The 20,535-nt window shown below is 38.2% G+C and overlaps 1 protein-coding gene across 2 annotated transcripts in view; it reads right to left on the bottom strand.

Annotated features, from left to right (window-relative positions):
• The window catches only part of LOC113052941 (beta-1,3-galactosyltransferase 1), a 147,062-nt gene that overhangs the window by 50,876 nt on the left and 75,651 nt on the right, over positions 1–20,535 (bottom strand). The window lies entirely within an intron of this gene.

Raw genomic sequence — 20,535 nt, 5'->3', positions numbered from 1 at the left:
GTTTACTGAAAATAATGAAAGCTTTGCAGAAGCATCACCAGTTGTACTGAAATTCAACCCACACTATTTTAAAGTAAACACTTTCAGCTTATAATTTTGCTGCTCAACAAGGTACATAATTGACTCTTATTGCATTAAGTTTTGTCCCGCCGAGGCTGCTTTAAAAAAAAGCTGCAAACTGATGATTATAATCATGTACTCGCTCTCCCTGCAGATTCTGTTATGAGCCAATGAGTATACAAGTGAAAGAACCGCTCACATAACTCAAGATGTTACAAAAACAAATCAGCTTTTCATTGCCTCCTGTGAGATAGTGCTTATGTTTTAACACACAAATTTGATATATAGATGTTGAAACAAACTTAACTCCCCATCGAACAGCATGTCCTATCCAGATGTGATGCAATAATAATATATATATAAAAATAAGTGTAAATGGAAAATTAACAATAAAATATAATTTAAAACATTAATAAAAAATATAATAGTATATAAAAAAATACTAAAATACCACTGTCAATGACATTCATGCCTTATAACTATACATCTATTGGACAGCAATTAATTTGTCTGTCCACACTGAACACAAAATGTCTGTAACATCACAAATTCACCTTAGAATATGTCTGATGTTTAATATGCAATTATGCGGAGCATGATTTTAGACCAATGAAATTTCACTGTGGGTGGAGGGTGGAGCTACTGTGTGCAACAACATAAAAGCTGACACCAGGCGATTGACAAAATGTCACTGTTGGTCAGGATAAAAATACTGTTTATTTAGGGGTGATTGAAATGGTCAGCTTGTTATCCAACACTTGTCTATTAGTGAGGTCAACTAGTCCATCTCAATTTCTTTTTTTTCATATCTGTGGCTGACTTTAGAGTGCCATGTTTAAGCCTGCTGTATCAACACAGTCTGCAAAATAAAACCCCTTTTTGAGCATCAACATCTCTAAATCCATTTTCTTCGACCAGTACTTTAAGATTCAATAATACATTTATTGAGTTCAAATCACCTGCTGTATTCCCTTTATTGTGCCATGTCTGTAAGCAACCATATTTGTGTGGACAGTTTTTGCAATAAAAGACTATCTGTCAAACAAAGTGCTGTACATTCCTACACACACACACACACACACACACACACACACACTAGAATCAGAATTGTGATATGTAAACTATTACAACTATTACAAACAATTTCTTTCTTTATTTTATTAAGTCAACATTTATAATTTAATTAATGAATTTTAAGTCATTTTACTGCCCCCATGGAAGTGTGCTGAGGCCCCCAGGTTGAAAACCACATTAATTAATTAAATCTTTTTCAGTGTAAAAAAAAAAACAAAACATGCTGACGTGTGTCTTTTGTTGTTATATTGCATCTTACTATTTGTCTCAGTGTAACTTCTTAAAAATGACCCTTGTTCATTTTATTGTGCTCCATTCAGCTGTTTTTAAAAACAAAAATGCATCTTATTTGTATTTCCTCCTGAGATAGCACCTTTTGGACTGTAATTATACAGACCTACTATAAAACAGACTGACTGTTCAATATTAACATTATGATGTTTTCAACACCAAGTCGTAATATGAGCATGCAACTCTTTTTTTTAGTAAATCGGGTTCAGTTTCATGCTCATATGTAACAGAGTGACGCTAAAGCAATCAATTAAAACCTCAGACCTTCATATCCACAGACCCATTGGGACTTGGAAAAGTGGCAGGTTTTGTCTATAAGTATCTGTGTGCGTCAATACAGTAAGTAAACAAGTAACATGCCAGAGACTAATATATCCAGTTCACCAGAGCAGCGTCTATACAAAACTCCCTCTATATTTAATAAAGCCTGACATCTGCTTATGTTTCTGTGGCTCGTTTGTCTCCGTCTCTGTGGTGATATTAAAATGATGGGAGACTCCTTAGAGACGGCTGCTGGCAACTGCCTGGATCAGCATCCGTGCTGAGAATACCACCGCAGAGACAAAGACGCCCGCCGCTCACGAGCAAAGACAGAACGGCTGCTGCGAGATCCAGTTCTGCTCTAAAGTTCTGTCATGTCACCTGCCTTCACTTAGTCATCCGTGAAGACTCAGATTCGCACAGACTGGTGCATGTTAATGTGGGAATGAGAGCTCACCTCTTCACACTTACTCATGAGGCTGCAGAACTTCTTTTGCGTTTGACAGCTGAGCCTTCACAGACACAAACTGTTCATTCTAGTTCATAGTTATGTGTTTGAGTAAAACATTTTTTAATTCTGAAAAATACTGATGACATTTCTTCTAATTTCTTCTATTTTAACATTTAAAAATTGTTTAAAGCATAAAGTAAAAATTTGTCCAGATAACAAAAAATTTGCTATTTCAGACATTATTATATAAATTTTTAGACACAAATGTTTTAATTTAAGAAGAGTTAAGAAATGTTTGGTGGATTAACCCTGATTTTCAGTCAGAACAAATAAAAACATTAGTTATTTTGAACAAGTGTCATTTTCCCGAAGGAAAAAAAATAAATGGCGATATTTTTATTTGAAATTTGGAAGAAATGTTATCAGATCTTTATAGAATAAAATAAATATTAACATTTTACTCAAACCCATACCTAGTAAATCCAGACAAACTGAGAACTTTCAAGTGGTCTCTTAATATCTTCTATAACTGTATACATATATATTAGGGATGGCACAGGTCGCTGAAAAAAAAACCGAACCGTTCGGTTCACCCCACACGGTTCGGCACGCGCTGGTACCGCGGTTCAACTTAAATCTGACAAACCATCTGTAATATGGCTTGCTATAAATAACACGTAAAACAAACAGAGTTCAGCTAATATATGTTTCTGTTGATGCATGCGCATTCTGGATTCCCAGACATTACAATAACAGCGATGAGAGTAAAAAAAAACCCCTGGACAAATCATTCACTCTTGAGCAATGTGAATGACTTATGCTGGATTATGAGCAGTCATTTATTCCGTCATCATCCGGGTGCTGACAGCACGTGCACAGATGAGACCTGAACAGCACACGTTAATATGTATTTAAACTAAACTCATTTAAACATTTAAGAGCCAGAGGACGCGCGCTTGCAAATATTAAGCTCTCTCTGAAGTATTGTGTTTAAATGGACAAATTCACACAAAAATTATGTCAAAAAGGCGTCTTGGTAAGTATCCTACAGCAGACATAGCCATCTGAACGCAGGCCTGCTGTATCAGTGCATTCTTTTAATGTGACAGTCTTTATATAAATCGAACAGCAACAACAAAGAAATCTCTCACTGTGTCACAACCGGGGATAGAACCCAGAATGTGTTGCAGGTAGCCCAATGCTCTAGCCACTACACCACAGAGCAGTGTAGACCCAAATTGCAGAGAACCACACAAGGCAGGATTGGAGAAAAACAAACTGTCTTTACTTAGTGACTTTCTTGAATAAACATGAGAGTTAAACTCTGAAGCATGGCTGAAGAAGGTACAGATCCACAAGGCAAAAAGGTTCAAAAAACAAAGTAAAGCCTCCAAATAAGCAGGTCAAAGTTCTGAGCTAAAAGTCTCTCAAAGAAATCCAAAACATAGGGCCAAAGGATCTGTCTGAACAAAAGAACTTCAAGACTGAGCAAAGATACAAATAAATGCAGGCCTTATATATGCCCACACACAAACACTAACAAGCCAGGCACAGGTGATATCATTGAGCTAATCAATAACAGGAAATCACGAGGAAGTTGTGGAAGGTCTTGTGCTCAAGGTTTCCCTCTGCTGGACAGACCGTGGTGTGACAGGGCCCCCCCCCTTTATGGCCGGCTCCAGACGGCCCTGGACGGTCAGGATGCAGGTGATGGAATGTTTTGATCAAGTCTGGGTCCAAGATGTGTCGTGCTGGCACCCAGGTACGCTCCTCAGGCCCATATCCCTCCCAGTCGACCAGGTAGTGAAAACCACGGCCACGGCGTCTTGAGTCTAACAGCCTCCTCACTGTATACGTGGGGCCACCTTCTATAATACGAGGGGGGGGAGGGACGGGACCTGGGGGAGACAAAGGAGAGGTTACTACAGGTTTCAGTTGAGAAACATGGAAGGTAGGTCTTACTCTCATCGATCTTGGTAGAGCAAGCTGGTATGTAACGGGATTGACCCTTCTAGTGATCTTGAATGGACCAACAAATCTTGGGGCAAGTTTCTTGGACTCAACTCTTAAAGGCAAATCCTTAGCTGAGAGCCAGACCCTTTGTCCAATTCTGAAGTATGGGGTCACCCTTCTTCTCCTGTCAGCATACTTCTTGAAACGAGCTGAAGCACTTTTCAAGGCTAAGTGAGCCCTCTTCCATGTCTTCCTGCAACGTTCAACAAACCTTTTTGCACTAGGAACTCCAACCTCTATTTCTTGACTGAAGAACAATGGTGGCTCAAATCCAAATTGACACTTGAATGGAGAAAATCCAGTGGAGGAGCTGCGTAAGGTGTTGTGTGCCAGCTCTGCCCATACCAGGAACCGACTCCAAGAGGATGGCTGATGGGATGTGAAGCAGCGAAGATATTTCTCCAACTCCTGATTCACCCGTTCTGTTTGGCCATTTGACTGAGGGTGGAAACCTGAAGAGAGACTGACAGAAGAGCAAAAATAGAGAACAGAATGCCTTCCAATAATGAGACATGAACTGGGGACCCCGATCCGTAACGATGTCCACAGGAATTCCATGGATCCTTACAACATTTTGCAGGACAATGTCAGCAGTTTCTTTAGCAGAAGGAAGTTTAGGTAACGGAATGAAATGTGCAGCTTTAGAGAAGCGGTCCACCACCACCAGTACAACAGTGTTACCTTCAGATACTGGCAAACCCGTGATAAAATCCATGGATACATGAGACCAGGGATGTTGAGGGATTGGCAATGGGTGTAGAAGACCGGCAGGGCGCTGATTAGAAGCCTTCTGTTGAGCACAGACTGGGCAGGCTTGTACAAAAGATCGGACCTCTCTTGACAACTCTGGCCACCAAAACCGTCTTTGAATAAAATCCAATGTCCTCTCTACTCCTGGATGTCCAGCAAGGGAGGAGGCATGACCCCACTGAAGGACCTCAGATCTTGCTTCCTTGGGGACAAACAAGCATCCCGCTGGAACCTCATCAGGAATGTGCACGCCATGTAGCGCCTCACGCACAGTATCTTCGATGGACCGGCAAATAGGTGCCAGTATGCGGTCTCTGGGAATGATGAATTCTGGGAAACGGTCCTTCTGGGAGCAATCATACTGCCGTGATAAGGCATCAGCCTTTACATTCTTTGATCCAGGTCTGTAAGAGATCACAAAATTGAAACGGGTAAAAAAGAGGGCCCACCTAGCCTGACGGGGGTTAAGGCGCTTAGCCTGCTGTAGATAGGACAGGTTCTTGTGGTCTGTCCACACAATGAAAGGATGCTTGGACCCCTCTAGCCAGTGGCGCCACTCTTCTAGTGCTAGTTTCACAGCTAGGAGTTCTCGGTTACCCACATCGTAATTTTTTTCTGCTGAAGACAGGCGTCTGGAAAAGAAGGAACATGGATGAACCTTGTTATCTGTAACGGATCTCTGCGAGAGAACTGCTCCTACTCCCACTTCAGATGCATCCACTTCAACAATAAAAGGTAATTCAGGGTCTGGGTGTACCAAGATTGGGGCAGAAGAAAACAGTTTCTTTAACCTGTCAAAAGACTTTAGAGCTTCAGCAGTCCAGTGAATATGAGTGGGTGAACCCTTCGTAAGAGCGGAAATGGGTGCTGCAATTGTACTGAAGTTACGAATAAACCTCCTATAGAAATTGGCAAAACCAAGAAATCTTTGTACCTGCTTCAGTGTTTTGGGCTGGGGCCAGTTTGTGATGGCAGATACCTTCTTTTCTTCCACCTGGATGCCTTCTTGAGATACAACATACCCTAGGAATGAGACTTGAGTCACATGAAACTCACACTTCTCAAGCTTTACAAAAAGATGATTCTCAAGTAGCTTCTTCAGAACTTGTTGGACATGGTGAATATGTTCCTGTAGAGAGTTTGAGAAGATTAATATGTCATCTAGATAGACAAACACAAAACGATTCAGCATCTCCCTCAGGACATCATTAATGAGAGCTTGAAACACAGCTGGGGCATTAGCCAATCCAAAGGGCATGACTTGGTATTCCCAATGGCCAGTTGGAGTACTGAAGGCTGTTTTCCATTCATCACCCTTCCGAATACGTACCAAGTTGTATGCATTCCGCAAATCTAATTTTGAAAAAATCTTAGCTTTCTGAAGCAGTTCAAATGCAGATGACATGAGTGGGAGAGGGTAACGATTCTTAATAGTTATTTTATTGAGCCCACGGTAGTCTATGCAAGGCCTAAGGCTGCCATCTTTCTTAGGGACAAAAAAGAAACCTGCACTAGCTGGTGATGTTGATGGGCGAATGAAGCCAGTTCTTAAAGCATCCTGAATATATTCATTCATGGCTTTAGTTTCTGGGGCAGAGAGGGAATATAGATGACCTCTAGGAGGGAGTGTGCCAGGAAGGAGGTCAATAGCACAATCATATGGTCTGTGAGGTGGTAGTTTGGTAGCACATTGTTTGCTAAACACTTCTCTCAACTCATAATATTCAAGGGGCATAAGTGTCAGATCTGGTAGATTATTCAATGAACAGACACTCACCTCTTCAATAGCTGCCAGAATTTCTTTATTCCCAGCCACAAAGGAAGCAGGAAAGGTGCAGGAGTCCTTACATGCTGAACCCCAGTCAAGAAGAGTTCCCGAGGTCCAGGAAAATTGAGGGTTGTGAAGCCGCAACCAGGGGTAACCAAGAATAAGGGGTTCTCTGGAAGACTCAATAAGATAAAAGGAGATTGTTTCATGATGGTTAGCTTCAATGGTTAAACACAGAGGAACGGTTCTAAACCTGATCACTCCAGACCCAATAGGTCTGCCATCCAGGGCTTCAACTTTCCAGGATGCAGGACAAGTCTCATAGGGGATACACATCTTTTTTGCCAGTTCAATGTCCAAAAAATTGTCAGCCGCACCTGAATCCACAAATGCCTTCAATGATATTCTCTTATCTTTCGCATCCCCCCAAGTAATGGTAGCGGACAACAGTAAACGGGAGTGAGGAGTGTTAAACTGGGCAGTTCCACTCGCTAAGGTCCCCACACACCCTAGCGAGCCTTGGCTTTTAACGCTAATTCAGGGCAGGAAGAGCGCATGTGGCCAGTACCTCCACAGTAGAAACAACGACCCTCTCTCATGCGTCTCTCTCTCTCTTTAGGTGATAGACGAGTCCTGCCCAGCTGCATTGGTTCTTCCTCTGTCTGTTGACTGAGATGGACGATTTCTGGAACATTTGTAGGTGATAACATGGGCATGACTTGCGGAGAGCAACGCTCTCTTCTCCTCTCACGAATACGGTTATCAATGCGGATGGCCAAGGTTATGAGTTCCTCCAGACTTGAACCCCAGTCTCTACTGGCTAATTCATCCTTAACATCTTCAGAAAGGCCACGGTAGAAGGTTGAAAGAAGAGCCTCTGAATCCCATTTACTCTCAGAAGCCAGAGTACGGAACTCAATGGCATAATCAGCCACAGATTGATGCCCCTGGCGTAGGTCAAGCAACCTTCTTGCTGCCTCACGGCCACTGACTGGATGGTCGAACACCTGTTGGAGAGTCTCGGTGAACACCTTTAGATCTGAGCAAACGGGGGACTGTTGTCTCCAAAGAGCTGAGGCCCAATCCAGGGCACGATCACACAACAGGGATATTATATATGCAATCTTAGCCTTCTCAGAAGCAAAGGAAGAGGGTTGGAGTTCAAAAATCAGAGAGACTTGAGTCAGGAAACCCTTACATGTACCAGGCTTCCCATCATAGCGCTGGGGGGCTGGGATCTTGGGTTCCTGGGAAATAGGTGCAGCTATTGGTGGAGGATCAGAGGCCGGTGCTGCTACAGGTTCTCAGGGCAAGCGGGCTTGTAGTTGTTGCAGAGATTCCCCAATCTGGTTAACAGCATCTGTCAGCCTCTGTAGCTGCGATGCATGTGTTCCAAGCAATACTCCGTTTGCTAAGGGCTCCATGAATCTGTTCAGCCTCTGCTGGGTCCATCATTTTGTGGCTCAGTCTTGCTGTCACAACCGGGGCTAGAACCCAGAATGTGTTGCAGGTAGCCCAATGCTCTAGCCACTACACCACAGAGCAGTGTAGACCCAAATTGCAGAGAACCACACAAGGCAGGATTGGAGAAAAACAAACTGTCTTTACTTAGTGACTTTCTTGAATAAACATGAGAGTTAAACTCTGAAGCATGGCTGAAGAAGGTACAGATCCACAAGGCAAAAAGGTTCAAAAAACAAAGTAAAGCCTCCAAATAAGCAGGTCAAAGTTCTGAGCTAAAAGTCTCTCAAAGAAATCCAAAACATAGGGCCAAAGGATCTGTCTGAACAAAAGAACTTCAAGACTGAGCAAAGATACAAATAAATGCAGGCCTTATATATGCCCACACACAAACACTAACAAGCCAGGCACAGGTGATATCATTGAGCTAATCAATAACAGGAAATCACGAGGAAGTTGTGGAAGGTCTTGTGCTCAAGGTTTCCCTCTGCTGGACAGACCGTGGTGTGACACACTGCTCTTGATTGAAAAGCTGAAAATCAGTGTTTATTTTATTTGTGTCTTTTGTGCTGTTGCTTACGGAAGTTCTAAGCGGCCATGCATTATATATATATATATATATATATATATTTTTTTTAGTTATAACGACTTAATTTTCTCGTTATCTCGACATAACGAAGTTCGTTTTCTCGTTATAACGACTTAATTTTCTCTAAGAAGTTACAAAACTGCGCCAGCTGGTGGCACTATAGACCTGAATATAACTTCGTTATGTCGAGATAACGAGAAAATTAAGTCGTTATAACGAGAAAACAAAAAGGAAAAAATGTATAATGCATGGCCGCTTAGAACTTCTGTAGTTGCTCGTAGTTAGATTAAAAAAAAAAAATTAAAAAACCATATCAAAACCTTGACTCTAAAATCGTGAAAAAGTTAAACCGTTCCACCCGTAATATATACATATGTCAGAGAAATCAAACTGTATGAAACATAAAAAAAAGAACATACTGCAGATCATAAAGGATTTAATAACATTAATAAAAGTAGCTTCAAGTGCAATCATGAGGCTATGAAATAAGCTTTACAGGGAAATTCTCAGAACTTTAATTATGGTTCTCCAATATAAGCGCTCTTCAAAATAATAGCCTATTCTGTTCACATAATCTCCAGGGGGTTCTTATTACACTGACTTTTGGTCTGAACAATGTGAAATCTAAGGCCCCAGGTCCTTCACGCACTGCTCCTGAGCTGTGGATTTTATTGGGAGAGTTTTCTGTCAGTGAACAGCAGATCCTTGTTCTCCTGTGACCCTGCTGTAGCCTCTGCTATCTGGAATTGTGATGGAGGATGTATTTACACTCACCTTCACTGTACGAACACCGCAGTACAAAAGCCCAGAGGAATTCACTGGTACTCTGCCACATGGAGGTCATCAGAGAAACATGCTAAATCTTGCATGATTTCCCTCTGCCTATTTCATGCATACAGCATTACATGCATAAATCATTATGCAGTGCACGACCGGTGGGCAGAAACAATTAACCACTCATTTTGTCAAGTTCTGGACAAAGGAAAGAAAAAAACATGCATGAGATCTCTATAATATCTTGACTGGTTCTTCCATGCATCAGTGAGGTTAAATGGACTTCTGCACAGATGTTTCTCTTAGAGAAAATGTTCAAAAATTGTTGTACCCCTAAAGGTACCATTTAAAAAAAAAATCCAACAGTGTAAGAGAAATATCCCATATGGAAGCCTGTTTCTGGCACAGGGGAAGTTGCAAACTCAAAATTCCGAGATGGAAATTTAGAAGGGAGAGATATAAATTTGCAATTCTGATAAAAGAAAGAAAATAATTATATTTTATTGCAATTCTGAATTTACGTTTTGCAATTCTAAGTTTATATCTTGCAATTCTTTTTGATCAGAATTCAGAATTTACATCTCAAGAAATCGAGAGGTCTGAAAAATCAAATAAATACAAACAAATTCAGAGAAATAAGTCAGAATTGTGAGATAAAGAGTTGCAATTACTTTTTTAAATGTTTTATCCCATGGTGTAAACAGCTTCTATACATATATGTATCTCTTCTAGAGTTTCAAAAAGATCAATAATATTTCAGACTGTGCTCACGTTTGCCAATATATCAATGTCTGCAACAATAATTCAGTATGAACTCAAACATTTCTCCTTAAATTCATACAAATTATTTAAGACAGGGTTCCTCAAACTGGGATTTATGGGTTTAAGAAAAGCTAATATTAAAATCATAAAAAAATAAATATAACTAATTTTAAAATAAAAACACTCAACAAAAAACAGTTACTTAAAAACATTTTAATATTTTATTTGTTTACCTGCATGCAATGTGATATTAAGAGAACCACGAACATGCCTAAGTGTTATTGAAATATTAATTTAAATCTCAGGGGGGGACTTCAAACATTTTAGGTCAAAAGAGTTTGAAGGAAAAAAAAAATTGGGAATCCCTGATCTGAGTTAATAATGCTAACCACATTCATCATATATCTCTATTTTTAAAATTTCTCTCTGTCTCATGTGTCTCATTGAAACCGCAAACAGGAGGTGGCAGATGAAATCAAACTTGAGTTTAGACTGAGAGCAGAGTGAAGCTTCACTCTTTTATGATTGCGTTATAGCAGTAATTTGATTTCTTACAAAATGGAGAGAAAACGGCACAATCACATTCAGGGGTAAGATTTATTAGTGCAAATTTAGATCCAGTCTAATCAAAGAGTGCAGAGTTTGTTCTGCTACCTGCTGTCTGCGGTCCAAATCTAATACAGGCCACAGCAGGCTGGCTGCCCGGTTAAAGGCTTTTGCGAGTCTGACCGCATTGAATAAAAGACATCAATTTTCACATTCACTTCCTATTAATACAAGCTCAGGCCATGGAAACACACAGAACAAATCATCATAATGTATTTCTACAGAACACCTACTGGCACAGCATAGAGGACAAATACAGAGCACAAATGCGATCTTTAGACCTGAATCACTTTATAATGTCATTTCAAGTACACTATACTACAAAATGCAAGCTTGTTCTATTTCATGCATGTACATAAATTGCAGACTTCAGCACATAAATGCATCTGATTGTGCTTTGGTGAATGTAAACCAACCTAAATACATAGAGCTTCTGATCTGAATTTTAAATCTTTCAGTAGGTCCATTCACTAAGAATCAAACCCTGGCTTTGCTAACACCATGATCTGCTGGTTGGCCTAGAGAAAAATGTTTACCTAAAATTTGACCTAAAATTTCTGCATAAATACCCCTGCGATTTAATTAGTTAATATTTAAACAATTTAACAACACATTTGCATATTCAAGGTTATTTGATGTTGGTAAATGGTCACATGACATGCAAATAAACAAATAAAATATTTCCATATTGTTTTGTGTTAATTCTAATACCTTGAAATCATGACTTTTTTTCAGTTCTTGCAACTCAACTATTTCCTCTTTTTAGTGTTTTACTTTTGATAGTTTTTGTTTCACAATCATTTTTTTTTAGATTTAAATTGTGCATTTTTATGTTTAAATAAAAAATTGTCCCAAACCCCCTGCAGTTGCCTCAGACACTTGAACCCCAGTTCAGACTGCAGTATGTCAAAAGTGCGATGTCAAAGCAGGTTTTGACTACATTAGAAGGAATAAATATTTTCACAAGGACAGTAAAACCTGAAATCACCAGCCACCGGACTCCACAAGAAAAACTGATTAATAAATGACCTGAACATAGTCTAAATGCAGAAAGATTTTTTTGGGTAGAAACTATCATATTACTCAAAATAAAAACGTGTATATAGGAATTCAGTGCACTTATTTGACAACAGAGAGACTAATTCAGACTAATTCAGAGAGACTAATTCAGCAGAGATGCATTGACCGTATGCGTATGGTGAAATCTGTTTTTCTGCTGACTTTGAAGACATGAACAGATGACAAATGTCTCTTCTTTCAGTCTCAGTCTCTTTCTCTTCCACACACAAAGTCTCTCATTTTCCAGTCTGTTTCACCTCATACGTCCACCTACAAAGGAGTCCAAAAGTCTGAAAATCTGTCATTCTGTTTCTAATTTACTGCAAACCTGAAAATAAACAATGCATTTTGAGTCTGAACAATTGCGAGTGCTATTGATCATGTGACTCTGTACAGACAGTCAGATGAAGTTCAAGATGCTTTTAGGATCAACATTTCTTTGGAGAACACGATCATTAGGGTTTGTTCATGTAGCTCCAGTGCTGCGGTCAATACAGCAAACAGCCTGTTAAGACGATCTGAAATTCATGTTCATTTCATTCAAATAGAAAAGTGGGAAATAGAGCCATTTTTTATTGGGTCTCAGACTTTTGGATCCCGATATTATTCTCTACCTCTACATAACCTCTCATTTACTCATGTCCACAATATAGGGGAGAGCGGGGTGATTTGAGCCTGTGGGGAAGTTTTCTAGACAATCTTAAACTAAATTGGTGATGTGACCCACAAATATATGAAGAGTTAATCATTTTACCAACTCTGTGATAGAGAGAAACCCATGGAATAATTTGAAACCACATTTAGTTTCAAATTTTTTTTTTTTTTTTTTGCTGTTCAAGGTAAGTTTTTATATATGTTCAAGGACTCATGCTTCTTGTTTTTGAACATTTAAAGACAAATCTGAAAAAATATCACGCATACGTTTGTGCTGTAGGAAGTTATAATATGAGGCTATGCTGTTAGCATAATGTTGGGTAAACTGCTGGATGATGCAAGTTTAAATGGTCGGATTGGGGTCATTTGAGCCAAAAGTCCTGAGGCAAGTCAGAGACAATTTATAAGAGACATGCCACTTCCTCAATCCTCAATACAACTATATAAGGAAGCCTTGTTAAAGCAAAGATGGCGGTTGTATGCACATGTCCCGCCCCTCCCGCTGGAAAGCCAATCATCTGCTTTTAACAGTCAAGCCGGGAAACCTTTAAGCCTATTGTCTGGTTCCACTGACGCATGCACACAGTTGAGGTTTTGCGACTCCGGAGACGATTTGGTGACATCGAGTCGGTGTGTGCAAGATCAGATGGAATCCACTTAGAAAACTAAATAAAAAATTATAATGCAAAATATTGTACCGTACACTGATAAAACAAATGACATTGAGCATTGGCAGAACACCGGCATTCTGCATAGAGACCTAAAAAAGTGTTTCTTGCCCCACACAAAGTTAAACTGTGCCATTGATTATGCTGAAGTACAGGTGAACATTTTCACCTCCTACTATATCAAAGGAAGAGAAATTCAATAAAATTACTTCTTAAAATCAGGTGCTGAGTTAGGATCCAGCTCCCCACGACCCTAATAAGGACAAAGAGGTTTGGATAATAGAATGAATGGGCAGAGAGTCAGAACTGCACTTCACTGGTCACCGGGACATAAAAAGACATGCATGTATAGACATGCATGCATAGAAACAGCAGTAAAATATGATACACCTTTTTTTTTTTTTTTTTGGAAACCCGTATTTTAAAAGTGGTTTATTTTAGATCCAAAGGGATTATTCCCAATGATGCACCGCATCCTGAAATGTATGTACATAAAACCCATTATTGTCATGTGCTCACTTTAAACACTGTAAGTAAAAACTGCCTCAACTCACTCCGCTCTCCCCTATTCACTATAATTTAGTTGATTATATATAAAATGAGGTAACATTTTGAATATCACTTTTAATGGGCTTTCTGTGTTTCCATTATGGTGTTTTAATGTTGTTTTAATAGCATCTCTAAAAGTTCTAAAACTTCAAGAGCAAAAACAGCTTATGAATTTGATTCATTCACATGAATCACCGTCCAATCACTTGAATCACAAAACTGTTCACTTTCACTCAAAAACTGGTCATGGATTCTATAACCATTAAAATGTTTTAGTATAAATAAATATAGATAAAAAATGCTGTTTATTATTATGTTTTATTACACACAGAAAAATGATGGGTTAAAAATAACCCAACTTGGGTTGTTCTATAACCCAACCACTGGGTCACTATTGCACCCAAAAAATAACACAAATTCCATATAAATAACCCATAATGGGTAAAGCATTTCATAACCCAGTGGTTGGGCAGATTAAATAACCCAACATTTTTTAGAGTGTATATGTTACATTAAACAGAGCACTTGTATTCCTGTCTTGTTTCCCATTACAAACACATTCTTATACCAAGATACTTCCTTTGAAGTAAGATTAATTTTCTTGCTCCATTAGCAGTTTTTTCTTTCTTGCTTCATGCAAAAATAAACAAAATCATAATATACTTTTGAGAAAAAAGACTTAATATCCTGTCCTTTTGCTTCTCAAGAAAATGTATCTTGATTTAAGATTGTTTAGATATTTGTAACAGATCACTTTTTTTGCAGTGTGTTGAAAACATGCCTTGATTATTCTACTGCAGGGCTATTCAAATCTTGCCCTGGAGGGCCAATGTGGTACAGAGTTTGGCTCAAACCCTAGACAAACACACCTGAGCATGCTAATCAATGTTTTTGGGATCATTAGAAAATCACAGGCAGGTGACCAAACTCGGCCCTCCAGGGCAAGATTTGAATAACCCTGTTCTACTGTGTTTCTGTGCACCTCCCACAGCCTTTGAGTTGAGTATGAGTGGCCAAACAATCTTCTTCACAGCAGTTTCTCATTGCTTTTGATTTATAAAGAGTGTTTCCTGAGCAGATGGCCAAACCAACTGCACGAGGTCCAACACAGAGAGCTGTGCTTCTGTATTTGGGGCATCTCACAAGACAAAGCCCTGGAGGAAACAAGCACTCTCTCTTTCTCTCCATCACACGAATGCAGAGCACATACAGGAGGAGGTGACAAGGAGCTGCACACGAGGACACTGAAAGCCTATAATCACTCAACAATAGCTTGCTGTGAGTGGGAAGAGTGTGTGTTTGAGACAGATGCTTCTACAGACAACACAGTGAGAAGGGTACATAGAGTACATACATGAGCAGAATTTAATAAACACTGAACTGACTTGAGCTGCATAATGACACTATTGTCTTTTTGGAACTGCTTTACATCACTGATTCTGTTACTTTACTGTGAAGCTGCTTTGAAACAATCTCTTCTGTATAGAGCGCTTAAAGGAGATAGTTCACCCGGTCATCATTTATACACACTCAAATTGTTCCAAACCTGAATGAGTTTCTTTCTTCTGTTGAACATAAAAGAAGATATTGTGAAGAATGTGGGTAGCCAAACAGCTGACGGTAGTCATAGTGTTGTTCCAGCTGTGCAGGTGAATTTTCCCTTTAAAGGTGATGAGAGGATGTTTAGAATTAGCAATGCCTGATGTACAATTCATGCATTTGAGGTTTTTCAATTAAAAAGTGTTTTGAATCAATTTATGATTCATTCTGAATTATCTGAGCATTTCACTCACAGCCTGAGTTTGAAACAGTTTTGCTAAGATATCTAATGGGGATATATAACAGCTGTTTTATTATTTTTGCATTGAATTTACTAAAATAAATATAACATTTTGATATGATTATTAAAAAAAAAATCCAAAAGAATTACAACAAAATAGTGTTTTTATATTTATTTATTTACCTTAATCAGCACGAATGCAAGAATGATCAAAAGTGACAGTCGACTTTTACAATGTTAGAAAAAAAAAAAAAATCCATATTTATTCCAAATATTCCATAATACATTTTAAATGAATTCTACTCTTTGGACTTTCTATGAAACCTGACAAAAATGTATCATGGTCTCCACAAAAATATTTTATACTGTAATATTTTAATGCATTTTTTATAAAATAATGTAATTAATGTTTTACAATTATTAAAATATCTACTGTATTTTTAGAGTAAATCCCAGTTAATTTTAAGATGGCTTATCTTGATGCACTTTTAACAGTTTGCCACACAGAGAGAATAAGAAAAGGGTAGAAGGAGTGGACAGGATCTGAGGGGAGGAGACAAAAGAAATGATCAAACTACCCTGGGAATTACCATCTGACACCATAAAGAGAAAGAGAGAGAGAAAGAGAGATCAGTGTGTGCAGCTCTGCCATGATCTCCAGCAGATCCATTCATCTTCCTTCTGAAGAAACACTCCACACTCAACCTGCTACAACAAAATCAATCTTTCACATTATCGTCAGCCCAAGATGGTCATTTATGTACAGGTGAGAGAGAAGAGCAGTGCTCCGGTGTCAACTCGCATTCAAACGCAGACAAAAGATCCAAAAACTGCAATCTGACCTGAGTGCAAGCTAAGAATTCAGCATTTCCATATCCAGAAGAGTCAGTCAAACGTGTGCGGCATGAAGTCTCCACACCACAGCCTGAGGAGGAACTGACACATTCATTTAGTGACCTTTTCTGTGCAATTTCAAAGCAACTTCAATTTGTCAAATAACTGTAAACTGGCACGGATCTGTGACTTCACGTTACATTCTCCTTGAGAAATGCACCCGCTGCACCTGTTCGCGGGAACCAAATGAACCCAGCATCATTTAGCCTAAAGGTTTCATCAGCTGTCCTCAATACAACAACACATGCATATATTTCCTATGGACACATGCATGAATGGTAATATTATTTTCAACGTTTTTGAAAAATGTGAACTTTGCTCACCACTACTGCTTTCATTTGACCATACATACAGTGATAACAACAGTGATATATTATTACCATTTAAAAGAGCTGTTTTCTATTTTAATGTTTTAAAATGTTTTTTTTTTTTAGATTTATTCCTGTGATGCAAAGATGAATTTTCTCCAATGAAGCAGCACAACTGTTTTCAACATTGATATTAATCAGAAATGTTTCTTGAGCAGCAAATCAGTTTATAATAATTATTTCTGAAGATCATGTGACACTGAAGACTGGAGGAATGATGCTGAAAACTCATCTTTGCATTGCAGAAATAAACTATATTTTACAATATACTCAAACAGGAAACTATTAGCTCATGCCTCATGGTGCTTTAAACACACACTCCATTTGAGATATGATTTGGATATACTTTAGATTTCTTTACCAAAGTGTAATGGTCGTGAATGGAATGTGTTAAATCAATCACCTTTTTGCCTCCGCTTTGTATTATTTTTCTGAATAAACACATAATCTGCCGGATTTGAGAGCTGCAGTCTTTTTTGACATTTGTTTATTTTTCGACCATTGCAACTCAATTTGAAATCTCTATAATCTGAAGCTTAAACAATGATTCTTTAGCCGCATGGTTATTTGTCAGTCATAAAAGCATAAACATACTGCCTCTATGCCTGAGAGGAATACACACAGCTTTTCTGCAACCGTAAATCCAAAGTGACAGCACACTAATGTAAATACATCTCTCTCTTTCTGTTGCCTAACCTCCCTGGAAACTACATCCAACATAACTGCATCTACAAAGCTGTCAGTAAAAGGTATAGTCTGCAAGGTAGCGATTTGTTCCAGCTGTAAATTACATATTTGCTTTCCAAGGAAGCCTCTGAAATGCAAAACAATTTAGTGTAGGATGGATCCGGAGTAATGCACTAGTTCCATGAAGGTTAAAATAATTTTTTTCAAGCTATTTATAACTACTCCAGGTGTTGAGGCTGAATTTCCCCAGCATCGCTCTGTTTTTGCAAGATCAAACATTCAACTTTACTTCAAATCGGCTCAGCTGTGTCCACAATTACACAACCTCTAAGTACTGGGAAATATATATATATATATATATATATATATATATATATATATATATATATATATATATATATATATATATTAGGGATGTCAAATTTCGATTATTTCCATGATCGATCGTCGTTTAAATTAACGATCAATTAATCGATTAATCGTTAACCATAATACTGCAAAATGCGTCTATTGCAGGCACGCAGTCAGCGGTATGACAGGATGTGCAAAAGCCACACACACACACACACAAAACGCTTTCTCACTTGAATTAAAGAGGTTTTAGTCTGAATAAAATGCTAGTAGCAGGATTATAAAATGAATAGATGCGATTATGATCATTTGATAAAATGAAGAGATTGCGCCATACTTTTGAGGTCATTTTACTTTGTTGACAGTTTCCAATCCCGCACGGAGAACGCTGAACGCGCATCTTTAAATGGTTTTGTGGTGCTCGTTGTTGTATTTTAAAGCACAATTGCAATGTTTTCAACTGACATTATTGTATAAAATTATCCGAAATGTGGAGCGCGTGTGACTGCGCTGCACATTAAGTGAACTACATCGGCGCTGCTGCACCAAAACACAGTTGCTCACATTAATTTGATCCTGCTGGATTCTGTCCTAGAAAATGTCAGATTTTTAAAAATCCGGCATACAGCGCATTAGATCGTGACAGTGCATGCGTGCATACGAGGATGAGCGAGCGCGGCTTTGGCTAGATTTATTTGGAGGTTATTGCTCATGTCTCATTCGGCACAAATCGAAATGTTTCCATATTCGCAATGTATTTGAATGTTAAACTATTATTTATAATGTAAACTAGGCTTGTACTTAACACGCATTCGCATATAGACGGAAAAGATGATCCTCTTCATATGAGCAAAAACGCGCCCACACTTCTGTTTTAAATCCGTTAATCTTAATTAGCCTATTTAAGTCGGATATATTTCGCACAGCCGATGTAAAAAAAAAAAAAAAAAAAACATGAAAACAAATTGTTATTTTTATTTTGGGCCTATTACTTAGTAGGCTATACATTTTCCTTAAAGCATCCCATTTTGTCCCAGGGCTTAGAACCTGTGCCCTAGTCAGGTCCATGCAGAAACTTGTGAACGATGCTCGGCGTCACCGTTTAGTGACAGCAGTGAATGCTCCGGGAATGTGTCGGTCACAGCGCCTATTAATCGCTGTTTTGAATCCAGCAATTATTTATTTAGAAATGATAAGATCTGATTATGACAAGTGTGGTATAAAAGCTTTGTTTATTAGAGGAATAATAGGTTAACTGGAAAATGTTAGCTCGCGACCATGCTTTTGGACCCCATAGTCTTCATTTACGCGGCTTTGTTCTGGTTTGCCGGTTGGTCACGAATTTCCACAAATTCAGTAGGCTATATTTAGGCATTGTTTCTTTTCCTAAATCTTCATAGTCTAACCCTCTAATTTCCCAGGTTTATTTTATTATCTTTCGCTTTTAATAACTGTTTTCGCATCTCTTACTGTGGTAAACATGGGAAGGGAAATTAAAGATTTCATGAATTAAGAATTCGTTCGATTTATTAATTTGTTCCCTTATTTCACTTAAATCATGGGTTATTTAGGGAACAAAAATTAATGAAACATGGACACTTGCCACATTAATAATTCGTAGGAATGAATTAACAAGTTGTAGGAATGAATAGACTATCTGTCCTGTCACTGTGTCCCGCAGCCCTGCAAAGCGCACGATATAAAACAGTTGAAGAACAATTTAATGTTGAAGAACTTTTATGTTGTTTCTATTTTAATATACTTTAAAGTTTAAATCACATTAAAAGCTTAATTTGTACATTGTGAATCAATGATGATGCTTTTATATATCGTCACCGTCACTCACAGCCGCTCGCACGTGTTGAGTGCGCATGAGCCGCACGCAGCCCAACATTGAATCGGTTAACCGACCATCGATAGCCTTAATCGATTGCATCTCTTATCGACAATTAATCGATCATCGATTAATCGTTGACATCCCTAATATATATATATGAGCTTATATTCACTGCCATTCAAAAGTTTGGGATCAGTAAGGTTTTTAATGTTTTATTTATTTTTAATTTTTTAAGTCGCTTCTGCTACAGTAATTCCTTTTTTGGAAATGGCCTTTGCAGGATTCTTTGAGTAAAAAGTAAAAAATATAAAATATATTTTTTCTTTTACATTCTTTTATAAAAAATTTTATTTACTATCAATTTCTTCACTTGATTTAACACATCCTTTTCAAAAAAAAGAAAGAAAAACAAATACTGACTCCAAACTTTGGAATAGTTGTGTACCTTATATTGTTACATATTGTTTTTATAGGGAAATACAATCATGCCAATAAAGTTCTTTAAATTGAAAACTGATTTCACTGTAAAACACAACTCAGCATTTTGAGTAAGAACTATCCATTTTGTAATATCCATTTCTTTTTTGTTTTCACCTCAAGTATTTCAAAATGCCAAACTCTTTCTTGCACTGATGCCAGACTCCAGTTCATAATGTTCACGTTCATTTTTATTCCTTTGATATGAATAATCTCATCTTTTGTTTTGTGCACCAAATGAAAAGAGAAAATAATCAGATGAGACGAAGTACAATACTTTACATTTGATTTACTAAAACATACAAACACAGGCTTTTCATATGGTTATTGAAAACATAAACCATTAACGTG

The sequence above is a fragment of the Carassius auratus genome, chromosome 34 (genome assembly GCF_003368295.1).
Source record: "Carassius auratus strain Wakin chromosome 34, ASM336829v1, whole genome shotgun sequence".
Lineage (NCBI taxonomy): Eukaryota > Metazoa > Chordata > Actinopteri > Cypriniformes > Cyprinidae > Carassius > Carassius auratus.
Note: the sequence above shows the minus strand (reverse complement) of the source record. Positions and strands in the feature narration are given on the sequence as shown.